This window comes from Aquila chrysaetos, chromosome 7 (genome assembly GCF_900496995.4).
Source record: "Aquila chrysaetos chrysaetos chromosome 7, bAquChr1.4, whole genome shotgun sequence".
Lineage (NCBI taxonomy): Eukaryota > Metazoa > Chordata > Aves > Accipitriformes > Accipitridae > Aquila > Aquila chrysaetos.
In genome coordinates, this window is record NC_044010.1 from 3705757 (window position 1) to 3718416 (window position 12660).

The following is a 12660-nucleotide window of genomic DNA, read 5'->3' on the forward strand; positions in this document are numbered from 1 at the left end:
GAATTGCCACCCGCAGCGGGAGGCTTCCTCGCCTTGCCCGTGGGCGCGGTGGGGAGGATGAGGAGGGAGGGATGCTGCAGCGAAGGCACGGTGGGACCAAGCATCCGAAAGCGCTAGCAAAGGGCAGGGGAGCTGTGGCAGCTCGGAGAGCGCGGAGGACCCTGATGGGCCAAATTAGAGGATGCGGAGAGGCCGGGCGAGAAATCCTGGGGAAGAGGGACGGGCAAGGTTTCTGGAGAGGTAGCTGGGAGGGATGGATGGCACATGCCACGCAAGCGGTCAGAGCCGCTCCGGCAATGCCGGCGGCGTTCGCGCGTGGAGGGAGGCAAGGCAGCGGCCATGCCGGGGTGAAGAGAGGAAGAAGCATAGAGGCAGGCACAGCCCTCAAAACAAGGTAAAAATGAGTCAGCTGTCTCGGCTGATGACTAAAGGGGGGGTTCCTGGAAGATGTCAACGTTTCTGTCTCACTTTCTGGAAAATACCCAGCCTCGCACACGTTCCCCGATGACAAAGCCCTGCAGCAGAAGTCACAAACGTGGTTGCGCACGGGGCAGGCAGGAGGGCTGGCGAGGACCGGCTGCGATGCCTGGCAGATGAGCCGTGCCTGCAGAGCAGCCTGCAAGGCCCACCGGCACTGAAGATTGCAGGATTTGGCCTTTTTCCTTCGGCTGGCATGCTAATTTAAGGGCGGGTGGGTTTTTTCCTCCCCTTCCTGCAGCACTCCTGATGCTCACGGGGATTCGGTAAAAGCAGCGACGCCACACGGAGAGCCTTGCAGCCGTGCGGAGGAGCCCGGTCCCAGGCTCCTGCTCACACGGGACACATCAGCTGGTGGGCAGCTTGGATTTTTCAGCTTATTTCTGGCCTTTCCTCACATACGACTAGCAGTTAATTTAAGAGAAATTAAAAAAATGATAATAATATATCAGTGCAGCCAAGGCTGAAGGTCAGGAGAGGGATGCCGGCAGCAGCGAGTGCTCTCAGCTACAGCAGCAAGATGGGGCATCTTCACTGCCCACGGGAGAAGGCTAAAAAAAAAAAAAAACCAACCCAACTCACTACATTTCTCTCCCTTAACCACCCACTTAACTCCCCGGGCCTTCTGCTCGTTTCTTGCAATCTAATTAAATTCCCTCAGACGACCGCGTTTCAGGGCAGGAGGCTGGCGCGGGGGGTACGCGGATCCCCCAGCCCTCGGCCAGCCGCGGGGAAGGAGCGTCCGTGTGTGCGCATCCCTGCGTCCGCGCTCCGGTCCCGGCTGCTCCGTACCGTTGGACGGAGACATAACCAAGGGCACGTTGCAATATCTACTGCAGGTTAGGAGATAAGCAGCCCTCCCTTAACGAGGACACGATATACCTGGCAAGATTATAGCCCTCACGGGGAACAACAGGCTCTTTCACTCCGGGCGCTGGCACAGCTGGGAGCAGAGGGAATTACAGGTGATAAATCAGCTCAGCACCACCAGCCATAGGAAGCTGTTGGTTGGGAAGCCCCGGGATGCCCCACGTTGGATTCCACTAACAATCGCGGCAGGAGAGCAAATCTGGAGGGCTACAGCTTTGCTAAAACTGGCTTTTTTCAGGGAGGTTTAGGTGGGGACGGCAGGTCTCCGGCGCTGAGGGGAAAGCTGCGTTTCTGCCTCCGGCATCTGCCGAGGCAAGCCCATCCCGGAGGAAAAGGGCAGCATTACCACACCGAGAGACCTCTGCTTGCTGCTGGGGAGGAAAAGTCCCAGCTGAAAGGAGCCAAATCTTTACTGTGCATATCTAAAGGCACTGAATTATTAAGGAGAAGAGATATCTTAAAGCTGCAGGTGGAACAGAGAGCTTTACAGATGGCTGGTAATAAGTATAATGGACCCGTGATGGAAAACCACCCGATCGCTGCAGGATGGCTCCTCAGCTGTGCAGCAACACAAAGCAGCCGGAGTGAGCGCGGTACAGATCATCATCGCCCCAGGGAATTACCGGTTTTTGTAGTCCATCGCAGCCTTTGGGAGCATTACAGTGAGCGTGTGATGGGGAGATACCCCCTCCCACCCCGTTCTCCAAGAATATCCCCAGTCCAGCCTTTTCTTTTGCTGGGTGAGCCCAAAACAGCCTTTCCCTGTCTCACCAGAGCAGGGGAACAGGCCTTGCTAGCCTACAAAGAAAAAACACCTTTCTGAGCACTAGGTAAGGCCAACCAGCGATACCCGACATGGGAAAACACCATCACCTTGGACGGTGCTTGCGAGACTCGCACGCAGCAGAGGTCCAGGCGGGTACCGCACGCAGAGCCCCAGGTTTAGCATCTCTGACTGCTAAACAACATCTGGGACAGATGTGTGCAGCGTCTGTTCTGCGAAACTTGGGCTGTTTGTCAGCAATGAGGAAACCCTCAAATACGCTAGAACCAGACTTCTTCCCACCCTCCCGCTTCCACGTGATTAAGGTCATGTAAGAGCCGGCTGTCGTTTCCAAGCCTCCTGAATTTGCCAAAATTAGGCTGGATTTGTGGAAACTGGCTTCCTGAGACCTTGGGCACTTCCTGCTTCGAATACCAGGCCAAAAACAACACAACAGTGTTTGCTCTCCCAAATTTTGGTATGACTCCTTTAGTCTCACACGGAGCCACAAGTTACAAAACTCATTGATTTTGAAATCTCAAAGGTCAAATATTTTGGCTTTTTCAAGGCTGCTCAAGCAGAACATCGCTATGACACTGGGTACAGGAAAATTTTGGAAGTCGATACCTCAAAGAAACGTTATCTTCTGGTTGCTAACACCGGCACCAGATACTCCTTTGCTATTAAATGGCATCCTGAGGTCAAAGGCATCTCGCCTAACATTGAGAACTTGCGAGAGTTATTGTCACTTATTATGGGCATCCCCGAGTAATGCTTTTAGGGACCTGCAGAATAGGAAAGGATGTCACCGCTGACTGCCCTGCTGCCCTGGGACAAGAAAGCCTTTGCCCCAAGACCTCATAATCAAATACAAGACAAACAAGAAAGATGAAATAACCAGGGTGGAGAGGAAGCCAGGGGCTGGAAGAAAGCGTGATGTGTACCAGAGCTGCAGGGACTGAGGCTTTCTATTCCTAATTAACAGACTCACTTGTCTTATTTTCTGCTCTAACCACCATATTAGCCTTTCAAACATAGAAAGCTCCTCCCTGGCTACGTACACAGCCAGCCCGGCACCACCATCCATCTCGCTACATTGCCACAGGTTGTATTTTCAGAACCACTTGATGGGTGGATTAATGGCTGCCTTTTTATTGCCAGCTCCTCAGCTTTTTTCCTTTTTTTTTTTTTTTTTTTTTTTTTTTGGGGGGGGGGGAGGTGGGGGAGGAGTAATAAAAAAAAAAAAATCATATGTGAGGATTTCAACTGTCATGAAGATGGCTAAAAAAAGCCAAGGGGTTTTTTTGTTTTGTTTTGTTTTTAAAAAAGGAATCTGTAGGGGTTTTATTTGCTGCTTAGTTTGAGAAATGTGAGGCTTGTAGGCTCATTTTTCACACTTTCCCACACACACCCCCCCCAGGCCTGGAAAGATACTTTATTATTTTTAAATGAAAATGTGGTGTTTTTCATAATTACATGGCTCCAAGCTGTGGAGCTTTACTGGGAATACCTACTAACTGTGAGTGCTTGTCAGTGCTGCCCAGTGCAGCCACCTGAGCAGAAAACGTGATGGAAACCTCAAGATTAAGGTGAAGACCGAGGTCTCTCATCTTCTCTTTTCAGGCTTTGAGAAGTAATATTTGACATGAAAACCATAGAAGTGATTTACAAATAATTGTGATTGTTGAAACTGGTAGGTTTGATGTACAAAACAGTACAAATTGAAAAGACTTGGGGTTTTTTGTTTGTTTGTTTTAAATTATCACTATCAAGAGGGAAACTACCCGCATGTAAAAGTTTCAAACACAAACAAAACCCCAGCGGGATGCAGAAAAAGGTCTGGGTGCAGGCTAAGGGGAAGACGGCCAACGGTACGCACGGTGCTAAAGCTGGGAAAGGGGGGGGGGACGGTGGGAAAATAGGCACGACTTGCTCTCTCCATCACCCCGCAGAACCGCGGCAAAGCAGCGCTTCGGTCGGAAAACTCCCATCCAAGCTGATGTATCTCATAGTGGAAATCCAATCCCCCCCGCCAAAGGACAGGGAGGGATTATTTTAACCTCTCGCTCAGAGCCAAGTCTCCAGCCGCGCTGCAGCTGATCCGATGCGGATACCGCCGCGGCACGGCTCCCGGCCCCAGCTCCTGCTCCCACCCAGCCCACGGCCATCCGGATTTGACCGCGGCAGCGTTCCCTGCCGCGGACAGATCCGAGATGGCCCCTTGCGCTTCGCGTACACCCGCTCCGACCACAATGACTCAGCCTCGGCCCCGTCTTGCCAACGCCGCCTGTTATTCTTCGGAAAAACCAGGGTGACGCGAGTCATTCGGTCACGCCGGCGTGAGGCCAAACGCTTCGGGCTCCCTGCAGCTGGCTCGGCTGCCGGTGCCGCTCAGACCATCCTCACCCCGCCGCCTGTAACGGGGCCGCGTTCATTCGTCCTCTGCCATCCCCGCGACCGCAGCTAGAAGCGCCTGGCCGTGCTACGGGGACACGTCTACCTCGTGGGAGACGGGAGATGTGCGTGGCGGGGACCCGCCGGCGCGCTCGTAAGAGATACCCGTCTCCCCGCCAGCAGCCGGCTGGAACAGGGGAGCACGCTTTTTACTGCTACTCCTTCGAGTAGGGGACACCCGTAAGGGCTGGGTCCCCCCCCCCCGACATCCTATTTCCCACCCTCCATCACCTCGCACGCCGGGCTCGTGGGGCTGCAAGGATGCGCGGGAGGAAAAGCATCCCCGCTGGGATCAGCCCTTCTCAGCCTCGCCCGGGGGCTGCTGCGGGTTTTTGGGGGTGGTGGCAGGGAGGGGGGGGGAGAAAATCGCTGACGGGGCACGCTCCGGGGGAGCAGCAGCCCGGGTGCCGTCCCCAGGGCTGAGTGCTGGAGGGGAGTCACAGCGACAGCCCTCCGCTCTTTTTGCCTTCAAAAGTCACGTCGCTCGGGGTTGGGTTGACTTGCTGGCACGGGGCGTGCCCTCGCTCGGCGATTAATTTGGATGCAAGTAGCATTTGCATGTTATTTACTCCGCCGAAGGAACACCGTGTGTGGAGTAGAGAGCGAGTGCTTTTCCCCTACTCTGAAATAACTCCGTTTATAGAGTTTGAGCTCTATAAAGCTCTTTGAGATGGATGAGGCCCAAAGCAGATATCACGGTACTACCTACAATTTTCACAGGGCATCACCCCGACTTTGTCAGACTGCTACATGGGGTCAGGGGAGCCCAGGGGCACCCCAAATCAGAGCGGGAGGGCAGAAGCACCGTGCCAAGTAACACAGGGTCCCCCCTACACCAGCTACCCTCACGGCGTGGACTTTCCTTCAAGGCTGGCACAGCACCCGCGGGTGGGAAGGAATTTGGACCCGGTGGATCCGATTATGCGCTGTTAAGGAGGCACACGCTGCCATCCCGGCGTTAGCAAGCCAAAAGCCTGATGGTAGGGCTGGCGATTGCATCCGAAGTGCCTGCTTGCATCTGGACCCCACGCTGGCTCCCGGGGGGTTGCAGTGCTCAGTCTGAGAAAAGGAGGGGGTCAACGTGTGGGCCCCCCCCCTTTCCAAGCTCATCTGCAGGTTTGAAATCTCTTCCGGAGAGAAAGAACAGGAAGGAGCTGTGTAAAAAGCTGCTGAGAAATATTTAAATATTTCGGTTTCCAGCGTAACTTGACTCACTTGGAACGGAAAGTTTCCATTGCCCAATAAATCTCACACACTCGTTTTAAGGGGGGCGGGGGGGGGGGGGGGGGGGGGGGGGAGGACGACTTTTGGTGTTGGCTGGAGGAACGCAACAGCGCGGCGAAGGCTGACGCGCACCACCCACCAGCAGGTACGTGATGTTCTTGGCCCCGGCCGGGGCCGAGGAGGGGCAACGGGGCAGGCACGGGGCAACCTTCAGATGAAATTAAAATGCATGAGAAACTTTCCAGGAGGTTTTTTTTTTTTTTGGTGGAGCTGCCCAAGTGTGAAGCAACCTGACCTGCGAGGGCAAATTCAGGCCAGGGGTACAAGACACGCTCAGCTGTGACTTGTGCCCAGGGAGGGCAGGTTTTACTTTTGGGCAGCTACCCTACTGCTCTGGCAGGGATGGCTTCGATGCTGGATTATGCTGAATCCAGGAGCCCTCTGCTTAAAGTAGTGGGACGGAGGATCAGCTCTACCTGCCCCAGCTCCTTCTGCTGCTCCCCACAAGCGGAGCTTGTTCCTAATGGTACGCTTTCCCGAGGACTGCGTTCCCCACATCAGGTTTTGGGGGGGAAAAGAAGAAGGTTATGGGGGAAAGAAGGAAGTTTACCTGTGCACGGACTGCTATTTTCAAGCAGCTCTCAGCTCCCCTGATGCGAGAGCCGGGGAGGGAAGATGCTGCAAGGACCTCCCGTGCCCAGAGGGATTGGTGGTGGGGAAAAAAAAAAAAAAAAGGGCTCCCTCCGCATCCCTTGGAGCATCCTCACAGCCCTCCCCAACGCCTTTCTGTGCGCCACCGACACCTCTTTGTCAGAAAAACCTTTTCAGTATTAAAGCCACTTTAGTGCCAAAAAGCTTCTCCCGTTAACGTCCTTCCCCTCCGTCCCAGCCTCCCTCCGGCAGCACGGTACGGCTCTGCAGCCAAAGGATGAGGGTGCAAAAAGACCACGGGCGCGGGGTTTGGGGAGCCCGGGGCTGCTTGCGGTGGGTAAGGACATGCATGCACATAGAATTAAACAGGGTAGGACCCTCGGCAGCACCTCGTTCCCCAACCCCGAAGAGACACGGGGCACAAGGGAGAGCAAACCCGAGGCAAACCGGAGCCCTTCTCCCCAGCGCTGACAGCTCTCCAAAGGGGAAGAGGTGGGAGGAATCGTGCTGCGGCACTTTGGTGGGCGCACGCGGGTTTTAGGGCATCGGAGGGGTCACCTACCTGCCCCCTCCCCGGCTCGTACACACCGGACCCCAAGCTCAGGGAGCGGAGGAAGAGGAGGCGAGCAGGGAAGGCTGAGCTCGAACGGCGGGACCTGATGGACACCAGAGCACCCAGCGGCCGGCGACAGGGCCGGAGCGATGCCCTGTCCCTGATGGGGAAGAAATAAACACAGGGAGGTCCCCCTCCACCCGGAGATGCGGCTGCAGTGCAGAAACTACCCCCAAATACAGCATTCGGACCCCGGTGGTTCTGCGGAGCTGAGACAGGCAGCCCACGGCAGAGCTTTCACCCGAGCTGGATGGATCGGGGGGGGGGCAGAGGAGAATTGCCTCCCCGCAGCAAGTAAACGCGATAACATCCATTCCCACGCTGCCGCTGTGTTTCTGGGCAGGTAGTGACAGTGGTCTGCATATTCATATAGCTTCCCGCCCAGGCTAGAGAAACAGAATTACTGCAAATACTGCTATTTCTGGTCGGTCTGAGAAATACCATTTTTCCAGTCACTCCTGCCCTGTTGCAGGACCAGAGGGCAGGGCAGCAGCATATATATAATGCTCTCATCACGACAACCTTGCATTTACAGCCAGAAACTATTGAAACTAATGAAAGCGATTTACGTTCAATGCACAAGAAATGTTGCAGACAGAGCGCTGCAATTTGACAAGAGATGGCTCTATAACCATCAAGAAGGATTTAAACAAACAAACGGAAGGAAACCATAGCATTAAGAATATCAAATAACAACGGAGAGAAAAACAACACAGCATCGCTAGCAGCAGCTTTTCTGTATACAGGAGCAGCCGTACAGTCACAGATGACTTTCTCAGCTCAGCACACGCTAAGGAGTCGGGCCAGAGGGATGGGAGAGCCGGGAGAGCCTCCCACCCTCTGCTGCATCCCCTTGGACAAGCCACCCTTTCACCCCAGGCACCGAAACACGAATAAGGAGAAGCGTAGAATATGCAACATCGCAGTCACATCTCCCTCCCAAAATGATGCACAGCACTACCTGTGCCAAATGGCCGTGTTTGGAAGGAGAAACTACAGCTTCCACCCACCTTAAAAGTCCTGCTAAACCCAGCTCAAGGCTTACCCAGTTCTTGCAGGCTCTCGGAGGTAGGCTGATGCTCACAGCGCGTTCGTGTCTTGCCCAGGCAAGAGAGAGGGTCTGAAGGTGCTTTTGGGGATGTTGTGGTGATAAATTGAAGGGAAAGGGAAGGAAGAACAAGAGGGAGTCCAGGTGATTTTAATGGTCATCTTCTTTCAAAGCACTACCGTGTGTCTTACATCACAAGTGTTTCAAATGAGACTCCAGCACCTGCATTTCATTTGACCAGGTTTTTTTAATAGGGCTTTTCCAGCTCGTAAGAGCAGATCACTGGGAAAAAAAAAAAAAAAAATCAATAAAAGCTAAGTTTGAATTGCAGCCCCTTATAGACTGATGTTTAGATTGAGCTGTTGTCCACTGTTCCCACATCATATTGCTCTCACGTAGCTCTGCTGTCAGCCTTACAAGACTCTTGCTGGGCTGACATTAGTACTTCTGTCTATTAAGCCCTAGACTTTGGCACATACTATAGTTTTCCTTTATTATTGCTCACAGACCAGATCAGTCTCTCTGCGAACGGAGAAAGGGATGGGCCTGTTCGTACCTCCGAGTTTTGTGTGAAATTTCAGTGTAGGCTTAGCACAGCAAGTTTGTGGGTACCTGAGCAGCCTCTCAAAGAGCTATGCCTGCAGTGCCCTGGACACGGGGTAAACCAGAAATGTGTATTAGGGCTCTCCCAGACTGCTTTAGGCTGTATTTTAACTACCGAGTATAGTCAAAATTTCTATTTGTTTTCTGAGATGTTTCCTATTGAGAAAAACACCCCAGACTCCAGAGCCCTCCTGCTCACTAACCACGTGTTACGCAGAGCTCAGTGAGCAGACACTGGGTTTGGATGCTAGCATGTTTTTTGTACATTACATATATTTCGGATGTAAACAGCGACTATTTGTTGAAGCATTGTTTTCTTGTTTTGATTGTAGGCTGAAGGTTCAAAGAGATTCAATTTGAGAACACCAAGAATGGCCTTTGCTGTGGTTTCCCACGTAAAAGCGGAAAGTTAAATACTGTAACGCAAACAGGGATATGGTCTTCCACTTCACGTGGAAAAACTCTGCTCTCCTTAAATCCTGGCAAATGAAAGCAACCGGTTGCTACAGTTTCTCCATGCTGCGATCACATTAATGGCTTTGCCCAGGCTGCCACCTCCAAGTCCCAACCTCCGTCAGTCCAGCTTGCCATATGGCTGTTGCACATGCAGCAGGCAGGGCAGGGATCATCTCAGGTCTTTGCTCTTGTTTTGGTTTTTTTTTAACCGCTCTTGAAGTACTTTCATTTGCTAGAGGGTCGGTACCGACGTTTTTAGGTGTTGCTGTCCCCTTGTGACAGGCCCCAAGTCCACGTGTATCACGGGGTTTGACTTTATCAGTTCTGATGTCTCACCGCTGTGCCTCGGATTCCCTTCTGTCAGTGCCTGGAGAAACCTAACTGAAGCCATTTTCAAATCAGTTCTTGTGTTGCAGCAGCTCCGAGAGCCATAATAAAGACCGGGGCCGCTCTCCGTGGGGGCTTTAGCAGGATCACCGCCTTGGAGAGCCTTTAATGCAAGGACAGCGCCTGGGCACAGGCTACCTTATCTGACAAAGTCACCAGGGCAACAGGAGGACAACATTTCATGGGTTGGTCTCCTCATCTCGGCAGCGCGCTTTGCATCGTGCTTACCAGGGCAACCGTCTTCGGTTCAGGCAGAGAGAGCTTGGGCTCTGCCCCGAGTGTATGTTACCCGTGTACCTATAGAGGACGATGGAGGAAAATACAGCCTAGGTCTGGCTAGATTGGTAAATATATTATATAATGTGTATTGTATGCATATTGCATACGCTCGTCATCACTTATTAAAATCGTCAGCAAGACCTGAGATGCCTTTGCTGAGAGAAGCCTCTTTTATCATCAGGGATGCTTTTGTGTGGTGCCACAGAGGGAGCAGCTCCTGAGGGCACATAGCTGCTTTCGCCCCGTGCAGACCTGGCTCAGACCACCGCTACACCCAAGGTGGGCTCGGCCAGCCGGAGCAGGATTTCTTCCCCTGCTCCGCTCCCACCATCGCTGTGGGCTGAGCCGAAAAGCCTCCAAGCGCCGCCGAAGGGCTCTGCCTCCGGAGCGGCTTCCCCGGCTCTTTGTGGGGCCAGGAGCTTGCTCAAAGTCAACATGCTGCGCGGAGGTCCTGGGGGCAGCCCAGGACTCCGGCTGGTCCGGGGGGAGCAGCGAGCATCCCCCCACCCTGCTGCAAGGTTAAAGAGTGTCACGGCTAGATTTATGCTTTCCCGTTGTGCAAGTGCCCTTTCTCAGTTTCTGTCAGGCGCCAGGAGGGGAAGGCAGTCTGTTGCCGTCTTTTTTTTTGGTTGTTAATGGTGGATGCGAGTTCCCCGAAGCCATATACCGAGCATCTGGCACTGCCATCCCCTGCGTGCTGGCACTTCATCATCCCAAACCAGGGGATGTCGTTAGCGATCTGCAGGGCCGTAGCACTCACGAGGAGCGGGGTGCGAGTTTCTCGTCCATCTGCTCCCCCCCCCCACAAGTGCCTCCTCATCACCCCAGAAGTTGTCTCGGGTGGCTGGAAAGGCTTTGGCGGCTTTCCAGCTGTTTAGATCAGGATCTCCTTCGTTACTCTGAGGTTTTCTGGGGGTTTGCATTGTGTTAAGTTTCAGAAAGCACAATGAAACTGAAGATCTTTTTGTGCCAGGCTCCTGCCCTAAAGTACTTAGTCTCTAGGGAATAGAGAGCAGACAAAGGAGGAGGAAGAGGGTACAATATCTGAGCTAAAGATCAAGCTGATGAGAGAATATATTATTCATTAAGTGTATCTCCAGGACAAGTAACAGAGGGAGTGTGGGAACAGAGCTTACAATGGTTTTAGGTACAGTTTTTAAAAAATGTATATACCCATTTTTGTCGCCACTTTTTTTGACAGCTGTTTACTTCATTTGGGATAGGACTCAGCCTAGTCACCATTTCTGAAAGTGGGTATATTTATACGTTCCCACTGGTTTCACTGGTGACGATGGGATGTGCATGTGATTAGGTGAATGCATGCACCTCCTCTGAACCTGGAGCTCCCCCGAGCCAAAGCAGTTCTCTCTACAGATTTTTGCCCCCCAGTTGGCTTTAATAGTCTGCTGCCTAAAGGAAAGAAAACAGGACAGAGATTCCTGAGCTGCACTATGGCAGCCAACATTTAAAAAAGTCCTTTTGGCAGGGTTTGGGGTACCTGCTGCCCATTGCAATACCCATGGAGAGAGCTGCAGAGGTCTGAGTTTGTTTCTGAAGTTGGTGGTAGCTGGGATCTCTCCGTGACCTGCCTGTTAAATGGGCTGAGGACAGAGACCGGGGCTGCTTTGACCCACGATGACATTTCTCTGTGGCGGTAGAGATGCCAGAAATTCATCCGCACGTTGCTTTCCCAACCTGCCAACTTTTTCTCTTATTGCTACTTTTAATACTAGCCAGATCTGCTCAGAGGAGCTCGCAGAAGACCTCCTAGCTGCTATATTCACACTGCGGGGCTCCTGCTGACTTTTGGAGGGTGTCTCCTGCCCCCAGACTTCTGGAGGCCTCATAAGATGCTGTGCTAAATGCACTGGGGTGGGAAGGACCTGGGTCTCCAGCACAGAGATAATGAGAACTAAGTAGTTAGTGACAAGAGCATCCCCCTCCCAGAAGTACCGCGCTTCAGCCCACATGCAACTTTGGCTTCTGGCATCGTTTATACCCCCGGGTTTTCCTTCCCCGCGCGAGCCCTCTATTCGAGTCCTCATTTGGGAAGCGGAGCAGAGTGAACCAACCCTGTGAGGGGCTGGTGGCCGCAGAGCTACCCCGTATTTCAAAGTGGGTGCTAAAACCCTTCTGCTCAAAACCGAGCCGGGAACCAGTGGAACAAATTGTCCCCCAGTTCGAGCCTCCACAATTGCTTTCTACCCCCCTCGCCGCCCCAAGTAGAGGCAACTCTATACTGTCACACAAAATTAAACTTTCTCTTTATTCTCCAGTCTAATCTCTCCCTCCACAACGCGATCCTGAGGTTTAATCTGATTACGGTCCTTCATATCACACTGTAACAAATGGTCCCAGCTGCCAAGCTAAGCAGTTTAATGAGATACCGTGTTGGCTATCAAACGAAAGGCGGAGGAGATACTGCAAACAAAGGCATTGCTTGCTCAGTCCCATCCCCGGGACGTGGTGCACAGGCTGCAAGGAAACGCTCGTGCAACTCATGTCACGCCTTTTAGAGGACAGAAGAAAAACCTGCCTTTCTGCAAGAGTTTTGATGGAGAACTGTGCTTTACCAGGCAGGGTGGCGGACGCTGCGTGACCGGCAGCCGTGAGATACAAACACAACGTTCGCTGGCCGTGGGGTTCTGAACACGAGAGAGACAGAAAATACAGTTTGTTTTGGTTCAGATGTTATTACATCTGATCTAAACATAACAGCCCGAAACGTATCACGTGGCGAATCGATATCGTTGTTTGTTAATCCCAATGCAATCAGGCACATTTTTTTTTCTTCCTGCCTAGATAAGACCCACCCTTCCCCCTCAGAACTGCAGC